Source organism: Chiloscyllium plagiosum, chromosome 16, assembly GCF_004010195.1.
Source record: "Chiloscyllium plagiosum isolate BGI_BamShark_2017 chromosome 16, ASM401019v2, whole genome shotgun sequence".
In the NCBI taxonomy this organism is placed as follows: domain Eukaryota; kingdom Metazoa; phylum Chordata; class Chondrichthyes; order Orectolobiformes; family Hemiscylliidae; genus Chiloscyllium; species Chiloscyllium plagiosum.
In genome coordinates this window covers 35,274,309-35,286,312 of record NC_057725.1, presented here as the reverse complement: position 1 = coordinate 35,286,312, position 12,004 = coordinate 35,274,309, and the positions used below count along the sequence as shown (strand labels likewise).

The following is a 12,004-nucleotide window of genomic DNA, read 5'->3' as shown; positions in this document are numbered from 1 at the left end:
GCTGGGGCTATTTTCCCTGGAGCGTCAGAAGCTGAGGGGTGACCTTATGGAGGTTTACAAAATTATGAGGGGCATGGATAGGATAGATAGACAAAGTCTTTTCCCTGGGGTCGGGGAGTCCAGAACTAGAGGGCATAGGTTTAGGGTGAGAGGGGAAAGATATAAGAGAGACCTAAGGGGCAACCTTTTTCACACAGAGAGTGGTACGTGTATGGAATGAGCTGCCAGGGAAGTGGTGGAGGCTGGTACAATTGCAACATTTATGAGGCATTTGGATTGGTATATGAATAGGAAGGGTTGGAGGGATATGGGCCGGGTGCTGGCAGGTGGGACTAGATACTAGAGGGCATAGGTTTAGGGTGAGAGGGGAAAGATATAAGAGAGACCTAAGGGGCAACCTTTTTCACGCAGAGAGTGGTACGTGTATGGAATGAGCTGCCAGGGAAGTGGTGGAGGCTGGTACAATTGCAACATTTATGAGGCATTTGGATTGGTATATGAATAGGAAGGGTTGGAGGGATATGGGCCGGGTGCTGGCAGGTGGGACTAGATTGGGTTGGGATATCTGGTCGGTGTGGACAGGTTGGACCGAAGGGTCTGTTTCCATGTTGTACATCTTTATGACTCTATGATCAACTTTAAGCACAACAATTTCCAAGAGATGCATTTTGGAAATGTTACCTATAGGTAGTCATCTCATTCGGTAGATGAAATAATTGACTATTGTCCATGATAAATCAAATTGGAAATAGGCTATGGGAGGAACAATTAACCTTTTCTCAATTATATTTCCTCAGCTTCTTGAACTATGGGGTGGAACAGATACTAATTACATTGTTTAAAATTACTTTTGTCATGGCTCCAGCCACATGTAGCAGCTGCTTACAGGCTTGGTAGATGTCATATTTTAGGTGGAGGGATGAGTTGTAGCCGGGGTGGGGGGTAGGGATTGTTTGGGGAAGCGGTTATCTTAGAGAACATATGTAACACAGTTTTTTTTTTAGAAAAGGTCAATTTAAACCAGATATGGTCCAATTATAGTTGTCAAGGATTACAAATTTTGTTTGGTGCTTATTGCAACCTATCACATAATAGCTTTGCCATCTGTGCTTTTTGCTTGGTGTGAGTCATCATTCATTGACACATGTGTATCCATCCGGGGGAAAGAAAAAAAAAATCACCATCCTGTCTTTCTAAAGTATGATCATAGACTGTGCAAACCAGTGCTGGGCACAATTCCAAGCCCTCCAAGCTTGGAGTGAGTTGGAGTTGTGCCCAGGACTGTCTTCCATGACAAGGTTTCTAGATATGGGTGGAAGCTCAATCAAAATGTGTTCTGACTGGCAGCTATGTTGTGAAAAATTAGATATAGTTTCCACAGGGGGCTAGAATCACAGTCAACTGAATGAGAGATTGAGCTAAGGTCATATGCTATAATCGCTGAGCTGTCATCCTTATCTGTGAACCTTACCTTGGAAAAAATAGAGTGGCATAGTTGTATGAATGATAGGGTCTAGTTAACTCAGTAGTTACTGTCTCTGTTCTACAAACGCCTGGCATGAATGTTTATATTTACTTTCTTTGGTGAGACTGTATTACATCATATGTGAGAATACTTTAGGATCACAGTAATATGCAGTCACCTTTTTTACAATTTTTATTGGTCATTTCATTGCATTGTTGTTCAATTTATACTAATCATTATATTAAGACTCAGTGAAAAATTTTAATGAAACTACTCTCAAATTCTGATCCATAACCTGTAATTGAACAAATTATATTCTATTTGCTTTATTATTGTTTCCTTTCATGAATCCATCCCTCAGATTTTCCCTTTACCCTTGAAGGCCTTGTGCAATTGCAGGGCTGGACTTCAGGATAGCAACCAACCAATCTTTTTTGATGTATAACAGCTATGTTGCCATCAGGCATCTCAGTTATGCCCAGTCCTCTCTATCCTTAAATACATGTGCTCAATTTCGAGCAAACATCATTAGCTATCAACTGGCAATGTTTTTTTTCTCTCCAGTGCTACCTCAAAGATACTAAAGCAAATTGTATTGCTCCCTATTGTCACTAACTTAAGACATTTTACCTAAAGCAACAGATGAAATATTGAACATGCAGTTAATTGCACCAGTACTTTTAACATGTTAGAATATTCAATATGGTTTTGCCTCCACTTTTACAGATAAGCTTTGTAAGATTGACAGGAAATTTGGCTGCACACAGAAAATAGCTACTGTAGTTGAGATATTCCTCCAGATTGCAAGTATACATGTTTGAAGTATAACAGCTATAAAGTATCACAAACTATATTTGAAGGAACATGTCATTTGGTAAAATGTAATATTTAAAATTATATCTGAGGAATTATTTTGTGATGCAAGATGATGACATAGAATAAAAGAAAAGGCACCCGGATCATTTTGCTGTTCCATTTATGGTCTGTAAATGTTAGATTGCTATATTAATGAAAAACTCTCTGTTGATAGAAACATGCTCTTTTACTGCACTATTTCAAATGCAATGTTGTCTTTGCTTGGTTCTCAAATTTATAGTGTATTGTACTCTATGACTAAGATTTGATGATGGTTATGAAGTTATACTGGGTTCTGCATTTCCACTATATTTCAATTTTTAAAGTTACCAAAAGTATTATTTTATAATTTGAACATCTAAAGTACTTCGATAGAATTTTAAATGTTCCTAAGTCTAGATTTTAATCAAGGGGCTACTATTGATTAATTTCAGTGGATAAATAAGTGTTACATTTGTTAATGACTTGGTTGAATTAGATTGAACAGAGCATTTTGCACCTTGTTAAACCTGCTATTCTATGACATGACTGCTATTGATCAATTTCAATGAATGAATAAGTACTCCAATTGGTAATGATTTCACCTCATTATTTTGAACAGATCATTTTACATTTTGAATCTGCTGTTTGGCAGTGTGTCTGACTGCTTGAGATCATAGCTGATTATGATGCGTTAGGGAAACAGCAGTACAGGTAATGCTAATTCGGTGACATAGACAATGTCTCCTCCTATACAACACTTGTTTTCCCTTTGCTCCCAAGAGTAACATTATATTGAAGGAGAGCTGTAATTTCAAAATCTCCTGCTGTCTGTCAACCACAGCTGTTAATGCAAATATAAAATTTTGCTTCCCAAGATTGTTTTCAAATGGCTTCCACTTTCAATAATAAATGGTCAAATGTCTTCCCCTCAGCAAAATAAAATGTTGATTTTTCATAAGTTAATAGACTTCCTGGAAAATACAATACCCAAGATATTGCTAAGATAGGCATGATGATAACTTACAGTTTTAGAAGCACAGAGTCATAACGTTGTACAGCATGAAAACAAACCCTTCGGTCCAACTCAACCGTGCCGATCAGATATCCTAAATCAACCTCGTCCCATTTGCCAGCATTTGGCCTATATTCCTCAAAACCTTTCCTATTCATATATCTATCCAGATGCCTTTTAAATATTGTAATTGTACCAGCCTCCACCACTTCTTCTGGCAGCTTATTCCATACATGCATCACCCTCTGCATGAAAACATTGCCCCTTAGATCCCTTTTAAATCTTTATCCTCTCACCTTAAACCGCTGCCCTCTAGTTTTGGACTCCTCTACCTGTGGAAAAGACCTTGGCTATTCACTCTATCTTTGATCCTCATAATTTTATAAACTTGTGTAAGACTCCCCCCCCCCCCTCAGCCTCCAGCCTCCGATGCTGCAGGGAAAATATCCCCAGTCTACTCCCCCTCTCCCTATAGCTCAAACACTCCAATCCTGGCAACATCCTTGTAAATCTTTTGTGAACCCTTTCAAGTTTCATATCATGCTTCTTATAGAAAGGAGACCTGAATTGTACCCAATATTCTAAAAGTGGCCTAACCAATGTCCTGTCCAGCTGCAACATGACTTCCCAAATCCTATACTCAATGCCCTGGTCAATAAAGGCAAGTAAGCCAAATACCTTCTTCACTATCCTGTCTACTTGTGACTCAACTTTCAAGGAACTATGAACCTGCACTCCAAGGTCTCTTTGTTGAGCAACACTCCCCAGGACATTCTTATTAAGTATATAAGTCCTGCTCAGACTTGCCTTTCCAAAGTACAGCATCTCACATTTACCTAAATTAAACTCCATCTGCCACTCCTCAGCACATTGGCTCATCTGATAAAGGTCCCATTGTACTCTGAGGTAACATTCTTGGTTGTCCATACACCTCCAATTTTGGTGTCATCTGCAACCTTACGAACCAAAGCTCCTATGTTCACATCTAAATCATTTACATAAATGACAAAAACAATCAGTGGACCCAGCACTGATCCTTGTGGCACACCACTGGTCACAGGCCTCCTGTCTGAAAAGCAACCATCCACACTACCACCCTTTGTCTCCTACCTTTGAGCCAGCCCTGTATCCACATGGCTAGTTCTCCCTGTATTCCATGTGATCTAATCTTGCTAACCAGTCAACCAGTTTTAATACAGGTCATGCTGGTTTACTTTGATTCAAACTGACAATTGGATACAACTCTTGGACGTTGGTAGATATTTTCTTTTCCTTAACCTATCTCAATCTTTATTTAGTAATTTCTATTGGTAAATTCTTGGGCTTAGTTGACAGATGACAATAAGATTGGCATCCACCACAGGAAACTATGTTCAAGATATTCATAGTCTGACGTGAACACTGATGGGCTGTTATGCCCAAGGAACTTTGATATGTGGCATAATTGTTTTGGACATGCAGGGAGAAGAACAGTGTTAAAATCTAGAATCAGTGGACAAAAGAAAATGCCACACCAGTATCTTACCAAATAAGAAATTATATTGGAGAAATAAGATCAAATAAAAGTCAATTGGTGTCACTATGTCCAATGCTAATACTAATAATAGACAAATTAATACTTCATGCCATCTTAACCTGTAATTTATTTACTGAACAATCTGGTTAACCATAGGACTGCAGCAAACAGTCTACAGAATCTACTTGAAATCAGTATTCATATATTGTAATAAACTGACCTTATGACAGAAACTCCAGCAACATCTCCTGGTAAAACTGGGATAATTTCTCCTGCAGAACACAATAGATGGAGGATGGTTTCCTGTATATACAAATTTTACACTTTACATCAATTCCAGTCACTTGTGGCCTCCAGACATGTTTACTGGGAATTATTGAATCATTATTATTCTGGCTAGGAGTAATGGTGTCACTGTTCACAGCTATAATATTTCTGAATGAAAAAGAATATATTGTGTTGTGAAGATATTGAGTACCACAGGCATAAAAACCCATTACTTTTTTTGTTTAACTGTACTTCTATTGTTTCTCTCCATAAATGCTTTTGACAAATCCAAGCTGATATATTGTTTAAAACAATTTCATGTACCTATAATGATGTTTTGCGCATACTACTTTTTATCAGAATTTAAGGTGGATGTTATGTTGTGTATAACTAGACCTGATGAAGGAGCAGTGCTGAAAATGTGTTGCTGGAAAAGCGCAGCAGATCAGGCAGCATCCAAGGAGCAGGAGAATCGACGTTTCGGGCATGAGCCCTTCTTCAGGCTCATGTCCAAAACGTCGATTCTCCTGCTCCTTGGATGCTGCCTGACCTGCTGCGTTTTTCCAGCAACACACTTTCAGCTCTGATCTCCAGCATCTGCCGTCCTCACTTTCTCCTAGAAGGAGCAGTGCTCCCAAGGCTCGTGCTTCCAAATAAAACTGTTTAACTATACCCTGGTGTTGAGTGATTTTTAACTTCGTGCACCCCAGTCCAAGACCAGCACCTACTACATCAACAACTACATACATTCTTTTGGGAATTATCATGGTGGAAAATATCCTAGTCAATAATAAGATTGTCATTCTTCTCCATATGAGTGTTGAAAAGGTTATCATCTTTATACCATGTTAATTTTTAATAGAAAAAGAATTATGTCTTTTTTTCTTATTTTAATTTTCTAAAACTAGTCAAGATTTAGACATTTTTGCTTCAATAAATCAACATTGTTATCGACCTACCTTCAATGCCAGCATCTCTGTCCATCAACATTACAATTTTATGTCCACCTGACCGACTTCACAACAGGGTGTGTCATTCACAAAATCACAAGTTTATCTATCTCATTATTGATCATTATGCCCATTGTGTTGTGCCATGGTAATGAAGCTCTCTTGAGGTTATATATCATTCCAATTCATAGCACATGTGTCACCTCATCCTGCTTGAATATTACGAATTATAATGGAACACTTCCTGTGATCAGTCAGGCTATACATATATATTATAAATACACATATTATCCTTTATTCTTTATTTATGTATTTACTGTACTTGCCTTAAAGTATGCAATTCACAGTGTGCTATTCTACAATGGCATTGTTATTTGACAATCAAAGCAGAAACTATGAAGCGACAACTTATTTCCAAGCAATTACATGCAATTATCTATTAGTTGTACAGCAATTAGAAGGACTGGGGGTACAATGATTGTGTTAATGGGTGAAAGCACTGGCATTGTTCACATCACTAAGCGCAAAGTCGATCTATCAATCATTGAACAGACAAACTGTGCAGCAATTACAGCAAGCACTAGGTGGCACAGTTGTCAAAGACACAATTCTCTCAATTGGCTTCAATTGTGGGACCTTTGAATAAATCCAGCCCAGAAAATGACTGAAGCATGGAATGGCACCACGTAAACAGGATAGTCAATGTTTGAATAAATAAATATATTCAACAAAATAAAAATGAAACCATTTTTCAGTTTACGTCCACGTTGCAGAATTGCAACCTTAGCTGAGTTTCAGCTGTCAAATAGTTGACAATTATTCCCACTGTATTCAGAGTGGCTTTGAAGATGCCTGAACATTTATTTGTTATTTGACACACTTACCCAGCTCTTGTAGGACAAGGAGGCAACAGACATTTGCAGGGTGACATGCCCCCATTTCCTGAATTCCCTCGAAGAGATGATGGCCATTTGTGAAGCAGTTAGGTGCAGCAATGGGGCTGTAGCCATTCCGGATAATGGCATCCTTATACCTAATCTTGCTTCTCACATGTCACAGCCTTCTCATTCCACAGTCTGTTCTGACTTAAAAGCCACAGATAATGCAAACATGCACCTCTTGTTTCCTTCCTTCCCTTCAGCACAAATCATGTAAAATGCAACTGTCCCATGCAATAAAAAAATGATGGTTCATGGATTCTCATAATGTTTGCCTTTTTATTGACTTTACAGATTTGATTCACATATATACATGTTGTGTTAAGTTACATTATTTGAAGGGGCTGCTCCTTAATGTTTGGCTGCGCTTCAGCATCATGCTCACAATTTTTGATTGTATAGTGGAGCGGGGGATGGGTGCAGCAGAAATATTGGAGGCCTCCTGATGGGTCTGTCCCTGGGCATGCCAAGGTAGGCCCATTAACAGATCCAGACAGTGAGCCGTGGTGGGAATCTTTGGATGTGACTGCCAGCCTCACTTCTGTGATCATGTCTGTGTCTTGGTGGCCCTGAAGTGTGAACATGTGATATCTGTTGGAACTCTTAAGGTCCTCTGTGACCTGTAGGCACCAGACTGCATCACTTTTCACATTTAATTTTAAATTCTTTTATGTTCCTTTAAGGATTTGGGTTGAGTAACAATTCCCTTTTAAGGAACTGTCATACGTTCAGTTAATTAGTTAAATTGGATAATCTTTTTTTAAAATAATAATCTGAAATATTAAATATGAACATGGGTGAGCTGTGAATCAAAGAATACACCTCGAATGCAAATAATCACCCAATCATTATACAAGTAACACTCTTTCTGTCTCTGCTTCCAGTCTTGTTCATTTCTCACTTCTTCTCTCTTCCAGTATCCTGTTCTGTGTGATCTCCAGTCATTCTGTCGGTAATATTCTATTACAACCAGAAGATCTACAAGCACATCCATGGTTGACAGTAATTACTTTGTGCAGAACCCTGAAAGTCTGGACAAAATTCCTTCAGCACTTGTCACATCACACTCTAAATTGAATGGAAGGCACCATTCAAAAGTCATGCCAACAGCCAGAAGCAATCAACCAACAGCTAACTTCTGAGTAGCTTATGATTCCTTCAGGTATTGCTGTTGGGGGCTCTCTCTTGAGTATTCAGTTGTGTGAGGTTACAAGAGTATTGGTTGGAGCAATGAGTTACAAAACAGCAGTGTTGCTGTCAAATCAGTATTGTCTTTGTGACATAACAATTGGCGTCATGTTGGCCCAGATAATGCATTTAAGGTGTGAGCTGCCCTGTATGAGACTGTCTGCGTCCCAATGGTGGCATGACACCAATTGTTAAAGTTCACTTGAGAATGCAAAGTTTAAAAAAAGTTCTGCGATTTACATATGAAAGAACTGAAAGCAACATGGTCATTCTAAAAGATGAGAGACTTAACAACAATCCAGATCTTTTTCAATATATAGTTTCAGTTACATCGCATTGTAAACCTTTGCTATAAATTCTGTGTCTTACAATCTTATACTCCACAGACACCTGATGAAGGAGCAGCACTCCGAAAACTAGTGCTTCCAAATAAATCTGTTGGACTATAATCTAGTGTTGTGTGATTTTTAACTTTGTACACCCCAGTCCAACACCAGCATCTCTGAATCTTGAATAGGTTTTGCTATGTCCTGATTCGATGCCTAAGATATAGTTGAATGGACCTCCTCGTACAGTGCAGTACTGCCAGCATTTTGATACAACTGAGTGGTTATCAAGCCTATTTGAGACATAAAGTTCATTCTGCACAGCTAGCAGAGTCAAAAAGCTTGCTGTGTTAGCATTCCTTTTTTACTCTTGATGCAAATTCTCAAAGGGTAGACATTACGATAATTAATGACAAATTGAAGCATAATTAATTACATAATATGTTATCTACATGACTAACTACTCACAGTCATTAGTACTCTGCCAGTCTTGTCTATGAAAAGGGAACATTTTAGTGAGATGTGACCTACTGAGCTTACTATGTCCACCTGCATCACCATTTACGTAACAATATCAAATAATGTAAATGTAAAGTGAATAATTTGAAAACTATATTAAACGTGAAGATAAATGTAAGCAATGCAATATTTTAGGACTGTATTTGTCTGATCTTAGTCATTCCAAAAAATCTTGAAGTGTGTTTCTTAATAGCAGCAATGTGGAAGAAGTGAACATCATAGGGATGAGTATTTCCATTTTGAATTAAAGCATTTGTGTAAGAGTTATGTTGCCCAGTCTGCCATGGCTCAACGTGACTTTTCTCACTGAATCTTCTCCGTTTAACCTCATTAACCAGGCCTTTTGGCACCCTTCTTTGGAATCCAAATGACTGAAGAGACGTGAATGTTCACACAACTAGGACTTCTGGCATTCAAACCATTTGAGCCATATTTAGGGCACATCAGTAAACCACTTCAGATTAGATTAGATTAGATTAGATTACATTACAGATGTTTCAAGCCCAGGCACTGCTCTTCACATAGTGATGCTCCACTATTATTATTAAAGATACAGTACAGAAAATAAAGCTTGCTGCTTGCTTCAAGAACAAGAACTGGAGGTGGTAGAGATGAGGTCAGTCCTTTTGCATTCTCACTGGCACAATAGACCACACCAATAATCCCAGGCAGCCTGGTGACAAATTTTAGTGTGAGTCAATGCTGTGTCCCAGGTGAAGTGGGACACTGAACAGGAAGAAAGACAATGATCTTCTGCACTCCGCAAGTTTAAATGTCACTATCTTCTCTCTGGTATCTCACACTTGCTCAACTCTGACTCTTCACATGTCTCTTAGTCAGGTTCATGGACTACAGTTCTCACAATTGCATAGATCATGTCTACTCAACAACTCTTACCTGCTTCCCCCTCCCAAATCACTCACCCTTCCTATACTCTATGCTTCCTACTCACTCACTGGGGATATTTCACCATGTCTCCTGCTCCTGCATTGCGCTTCCATCCAGTTAGAGCATTCTCAATTTCTCTCCATGTCTTATTGCAGGAAAAACTGCCCCCACGGCCCCAAGACTGATATCTCCACAACACCCTAACCAACACCCTGAAATCCCAGACTGTTTGCATTTGATCTACAGGACTTACTTTGACCCAATTTCAGGCCTACAGGACACAGATCCTAGATTCTGCTGGGGCCAAGCACCTGACTGATTGTGGCCAAACCCTGAATTGGCATCAGACAGGCTCCTTGGCTGACTGTGCTGGCACTCCTGACTGACTGCAGTCCCCTTAACCCCAACAAGGACTGTTCCATTTTGACTGTCAGCCAAGGTGAATTGACAGATGCACATGCAATGTGTTTATTGCTAAGCTGCTGGAACATGCTGTAGGTGTGACATTGACATAATACGGTGCCATACTTAACATTCTCACATTTGCCTCTTCAGAGATCTGAACTATGTCAAGGCATCTGCTTCACTCTCTGTAATAAAAAAAATGGAAGCAACAGAGACTGGCAGTCTACAAGTAACCATAAAGCAAATGAGCACAAACAATTGGAGCTAAAAGTCATAAGTTGCATTGTGTTTAGATGTGTAAGATGCATGAGTCTCCCCGAACAAAAGCTACCTGGCAGAAGCATGCGAATCACAAGTGTCATTGAACTCCAAAGTCAAGATCTGAGGCTCTGAATTGGTCTGAGAGTTGGACTGATAGCAGGCATGATAATGTAGTGAGGCTGGTGGTTTGCTCATGCTGACTTGCATGGATGAAGGATGGAGAAGGATAGCAACCTCAGAGCATATGCTGCAGCAAAGCTGCATTGGATGTTGGCCAGGACAGGTATTCAATGAGCTGCAGCTGCCAGGTATCTGTTTGGATTTACAAACTGAAATCTTGCACCACCTAGCTTCTTGGGAAGGAAAAGAGAATTGGAAGCAGTATAGAAACAAGGCAAGTTGGGCTGATGATAAGCTGCAGTTGTGTAGGAATAAAGCTACACAGATAGATTCCAAAGTCACCATTCACAGATTAGGAGGGAATTAGGAAATGCCAACATTGAGATTGTGATTTTTCTTTACTTGCCATATTTCTAAATTTCTGGCCATTACCCGTGCCATTTCAGGAAGGGGAAATTCTACAGACGTGGATTTTTGTTGAATTGTTTAAGCCTTCCATATTTTGGACTTCTACTATTTGAGGATTCTATTAACATTCTGTCAAGTTCCAAAGTTTTCAGATTAAATATAACAAATAAAGACTGTGGCACTCCACATAGCAAAGGCAGCTTTGTTTGATGTTGATGTCACTGTCTCCCTCTTATCACTATCTCTAATTGTTAATTTACTCAGCTGTATAAACATTGCATTTTTTAAAATTTTTAACTGAGCTACCTAAACACTGAACCCATCAATGCAGCTAATTCACATTGTGTAAGGCAATTGGCTTGAAAGTGTTAACTCAGAAGCTTTGGAATAACATGATTTCGGGGGTGGCCAGGTTACTTTGTTAGCTAGTCAATTCTAAAGTCAATAATTGTGTAGCACAGATATATTATATTGCAGCACCTTACCTCATATTATAGTTAACTGGTCTTAAGCTAATGTAAACTATTATACAATTGTGGAATAAAGGTAACGTTTCCATAGTTCTACCGGATCATAGGAGTCATAGAGTCATAGAGATGTATAGCATGGAAACAGACCCTTCAGTCCAACCTGTCCATGCTGACCAGATATCCCAACCCAATCTAGTCCCACCTGCCAGCACCCGGCCCCTATCCCGCCAAACCATTCCTATTCATATACCCATCCAAATGCCTCATAAATATTGCAATTGTACCAGCCTCCACCACATCCTCTGGCACCTCATTCCATACACGTACCACCCTCTGCGTGAAAAAGTTGCCCCTTAGGTCTCTTTTATATCTTTCCCCTCTCACCCTAAACCTATGCCCTCTAGTTCTGAACTCCACGACTCCAGGGAAAAGTC

At 39.3% G+C, this 12,004-nt stretch overlaps 1 long non-coding RNA gene across 2 annotated transcripts in view; it reads left to right on the top strand.

The window, feature by feature from the left end:
* The window catches only part of LOC122558047, a 143,932-nt gene that overhangs the window by 85,704 nt on the left and 46,224 nt on the right, over positions 1-12,004 (top strand). Inside the window, exon 3 of one of the 2 annotated variants that reach the window (XR_006314021.1) lies at positions 7,903-8,283. The exons of the other annotated variant lie outside the window; for it this stretch is intronic. This is a non-coding gene — a long non-coding RNA (uncharacterized LOC122558047). Of the gene's footprint in view, positions 1-7,902; positions 8,284-12,004 lie in introns of those variants that run through there. 2 annotated transcript variants of the gene reach the window in all.